Below are 4,679 nucleotides of genomic sequence, written 5' to 3'. Positions count from 1 at the left end.
CATGAAGGAACAATTGAAGGAATGCGTTTCAGACACAATTGAAGGAATGCGTTTCAGACGGACGGACGGACGGACGGACAGACAGACCCTCTTATAGAGATGCTGGGACGCATCTAAAAAGTCATAATTGTCTTATATTCCAGCAATTCTGGAGAGAAATTGGTCTGGGGGGGGGGGGGGGGGCGGGGGGGGGGCAGCATATTTCTTACAAGACAGAGCTAGGGGGCATATTTGGCAACACATCCAACCTGAAAATACTGTCTTTTATGATTTACGATTTTAACTGTATTAAGCCCCAAAATAGTGGCATACCCCTTTAAAAAAAAAGTTTGACAATCACTCTCCCCGTCGATGGAGAAAGTCACAGCCCTGCATGCGCGCACGGCGCAGGCACCTCTCTCAGCCCACCGTTGAGCCCTTATTCAAACTGTAAGCATGTTTCTATGATTCATAAAAAAATCTTCCAAGTTGACTACAGATAGATGCGCTGTTTACAGCTAATATGATTAGTTTCGCCACGTGTTTCATTGTTTTGGCGAGACATTTGCGCATTGTTAAAATAACATAACGGCAGACATAACGGTGGTCCGTGATGTTTGTAAGGGGTCATTTCACGTGAAATCAGACACTTTGGGACCCGACCGACCCGGATTTCAATCATACTTGGTGTGCCTTTTCAGTAGCAAGGTAGCACCCCAGAACTGCATTGGTTTGAATCTGACACTAATATTAAGGGAGAAACAGACTAGGAAAGGTTCACATGTGAGGGTAGGACACTATACATTCAGCCTTGAATATATCAGTCAGTGTTAGTCACAAAAAGATGCCTGTGGTGTTGTTTGAAAGCTCTTTTCTGGCTCTACATATTACACAATCACCTTGGAATACAACTACTCTCAGAATATGAATTTTGATGAATTGAAAAATTAAAAATTGAATATCTAAAAAACTCATATTTTAAAATGGCCAGTTCCTTGTCCAAACGTAGCCGGCAATGTCATGAGCAGCACCTAAAATGCTGGTGTTCGGTTTGTTATTCATTTCAGAGAGAAGTTGACTCACAAATATGGCATCATACAGACCACTTACTAATAATATGGTAATACCATAGTAGCATCACATGACAAAACAAAAACAAAACAAAAATGGTCAGTGTCCATGGTCCCAGGTTTCAGAAACTAAGACAGATGTCCATTTATACACACCAAATGATGATATGTGAATGTTTGAACATTCCTTCTCTGTGTACCTGTGCCATCTTCCCTTTACCGTACTTTAAAGAGATAATCAATGGCTACACTCTCATTTTGTACTCTACCAGTGCATTCGAAGCAGCAGTGTCTTTTGTAGATAATGTATAAGTACGTCCCGTTGCAGTTACAGGTTCCACTACCAGAAGCACATCCTGATGATCCATGACAAGTCTATCTAGTCTGAAGGGAAAAGTGAAGGATGGAGATGGCCCATGAGGATGCAGGAAGTTCAGTTTCACCTCTCCAGTGCTCGGCATACATTCCTCAGCACATGCGAACCTTTCCTAGTCTGTTTCTCCCTTAATATTAGTGTCAGATTCAAACCAATGCAGTTCTGGGGTGCTACCTTGCTACTGAAAAGGAACACCAAGTATGATTGAAATCCGGGTCGGTCGGGTCCCAAAGTGTCTGATTTCACGTGAAATGACCCTAAGACGCAGAGAACACCTCTGCCAGAAGTGACGGAGCTCCACCAAACTTTATCGCTTGGCACGGTTTCTGTTGCTGGCTGTCAGTCGAAGTGGAGAGGTATATCAATCTACACAATTCGGTCTTCCGGGAGGACGCAATGCATTTGGCACAACGTGGTTTAAATGTCCAATTTTGCACGATGACCCAAATATCCTCAACAACCACTCTTAGATAGCCTACAAACAATCCTCCCCTGACCAGCTGCCTCACGCGCTAACAGAACCGAAATGCACGAGCGTCGCTTGCGCTTTTGACGCTCGTTCACATTTTCCAAAAGGAATGTTCATGTTTGAAGGTCACGTTTCGTACATTGCATTTCGCAGCAGACCGGTTGGGGGAAAAAAGACTAAAGAAATTTTAGACCTTGGTTAAAAATTTTAGACCTGGGACAGATATTTTAGACCTTTTTTAGGCCTAAAAAAGGGGATAAAAAAATTAAGACTTTTTTTAGACTTTTTAGACCTTGGGGCTACCCTGCATGTAGCAATTACAGCATACTGTATACTGGAGAGGCCAGTAGAGCTGCAAACTGGCTCACAGAGACCGGAGGTGCTGTGGACGTTGAAGGCACGGTGGATGGTGGCAGGGATGACCCAGGTGCTGCAGGCACAGTGATGACTGGCAGCATGGTGGGGAGTGGCACGGATGACCCAGGCGCTGCAGGCACGGTGATGGCTGGCGGCACGGATGACCCAAAAGGTGGATGGTGGCAGGGACAACCCAGAGCATGGCAGTATGGTGGAAAGAGCTGCTGCACCGAGTGGAGGGACTTCAGGGATGGGCACAGTGAAGTCCTCAACCTTTTCATGATTGTCCTCCACTGTGATGACCCTTTAACAATAACACATACTGATTACTACATATGCGAGTGAAATACAGTATGCCAAAAAGAGTAAAAAGATAATGGACAGAAAAACAACGTACAGTGCCTGTATTTATATGCCCAGTATCTCCTCTCGTTCCTCTTCAGGACCATCATCTCAGGTGTGACCACAGAACACTGTCGCCTTCTTTCATCAGGCTGCCCTTCTCCCGCTCCTGGGTCTTCTCAATGTTGTCAGTTGTCATGCACCTGAACACAACCCTGTGACAAGATACACTATTAAGAATACTCATTGGTTAAACTTTTTTTCTTTAAAGGTACATTCTAGTGTCTGTTTTGGTCATCTGTCTAGAGCTGAAAAAGTAAAGGGGTTGAGTTATTAGTGACAGTTGTGACCAATCCACAGTGTATTTGCCCTCTACACAGCTCTTGACAGCTTCACATAGAAGTTAAGTCATCAGACTGCTCACGCATTGTTGACTCAAACACACACACAGACAGTGCAGACCCTAAAGAGAGAAGACCTGCCGTCCTTTTTTTAAATAGAGACCCTACAAAGAACACTTGTTACGCTATTCTACGGGAATAGGCTGTTTCAGAACATAGGAGTTTGTTTCAAGAAATTTAAGAACGTCCGGACTGAGGCCACCATAAGGAATGAGCGGTGCCCACTTCATATCTGAAGTTAACGTGACCATCCATTTGCTTATTTCAGAAATAACACCTGGCTAGTTTCTTTACAAATGTGCATACATGGTCCATTGTGCTCCAACAATGAGAGCGCAGCTTGATTATGTCACATCTGTATGCAAACAGTAAAGGGATCTATTGACCTCAAAGGTGCACTGTGAAATGTATTTGAAAGTCTCGTTCCATAATTCATGCGGCCCAGTCATAAATCTTTTTCACTGATTCTTACCACCACCATCAAATTCAAAATATTCTCTATGACTGCGCAAATTGCAATATTAGTTATAATAGTACTAACTTCAAATTTGAGTTTATTATTTAGTTGCAAAATCTACTCTGCCACCATCCTACACAGTGCACAGTGCAACAAGGACAGCAAGCCTGAGTGAGTGAAAATGGCTATTCATAAACAAATAACATGACAGTGTTATGGCCTTTAAGTCTGTTTATTTTTCTTCAGTCGGCGACTTACCCTGTTCCAGAATGACTTCAGGACAACCATGCATATAAAAGATGCAACACCACTACCTGAAACACATATTAAAAGCACATAACAATTAAGTTACAAGTAAGTAATTCTTGGTCATTAATATGACTTGCCACACACCACATAGGCTGTAGCTTACATGAGAGGTAAGCAGTTACCGCCTTTTCTCAACTCCTGCAGTAGGCAGAAGCAGAACACCTTCATTATGCACAAAACATTGTGAATAATTTGACATGGATAAAGTTTAAGAAGTTGTACTTTTACACTCGATTCTTATGTAAACATTTCTACTCCTTGCAATATCCGTTTTGAAGCATTTGTTTCACTTTTTATACTAGTTATGAACATATAGGCTGCCGGTCTCTTTTCGTTGGACTGCCCTTCCTAATGTCAAACGTCATCACTTCGGTACAACTGAAGTGTGTGTAACTGCGGAGACCAGAGAGAGAGAGAGAGAGAGAGAGAGAGAGAGAGAGAGAGAGAGAGAGAGAAGGGCTGTGCTTATGGAACCTGCGCGTGTCTGTTCATAGCGAGTCCTTCGACTATGAAAGCAACTATCAAACTATCGTTGTCAAAACTAACACTGAGGTTGAGTTTGCAACGTCCAACAAAAAATAACTGACTTCATGTTAGGTGATGTTATGACCGTGGATGATCACATTGGGAGGTCCCTCGCCAAAAACCTCCTCTCACCACTACTCAGAGTAACATAAGGGCGTGTTGGTCTACATAGGACTACTTACTATGATACATTTACAACAAACTAATCAATGTCTCCTCGCAATGTTAACGGATTGATCCTTTGTTAGCGTTTATGCTCAGCAGGATTTAGCATGTCTAGGGTAGCGTTGTTTAAAAAGTTATTTGATGATGGATTCCTCTCGCTCCCCCTCTCCCTCCCAGTAACACAGGCAGGCACCCGGCATGCACACACCGTCTGTCTCGCTCCCCATCT

The 4,679-nt window shown here is 43.2% G+C and overlaps 1 long non-coding RNA gene across 1 annotated transcript; it reads right to left on the bottom strand.

Moving 5' to 3' along the window:
* Nucleotides 1-2,223: 2,223 nt before the first annotated feature.
* Nucleotides 2,224-4,055, bottom strand: LOC134437641 (uncharacterized). The gene is made up of 4 exons (XR_010032452.1): nucleotides 3,983-4,055; nucleotides 3,710-3,765; nucleotides 2,649-2,808; nucleotides 2,224-2,555 (listed from the first exon to the last, which is right to left on the bottom strand). It is a non-coding gene; the product is annotated as an uncharacterized LOC134437641 (long non-coding RNA).
* Nucleotides 4,056-4,679: the final 624 nt, after the last annotated feature.

Source organism: Engraulis encrasicolus, chromosome 21, assembly GCF_034702125.1.
Source record: "Engraulis encrasicolus isolate BLACKSEA-1 chromosome 21, IST_EnEncr_1.0, whole genome shotgun sequence".
NCBI classification, from domain to species: domain Eukaryota; kingdom Metazoa; phylum Chordata; class Actinopteri; order Clupeiformes; family Engraulidae; genus Engraulis; species Engraulis encrasicolus.
The sequence above is the reverse complement of the archived record's forward strand: the minus strand, read 5'-3'. Positions and strand labels throughout refer to the sequence as shown.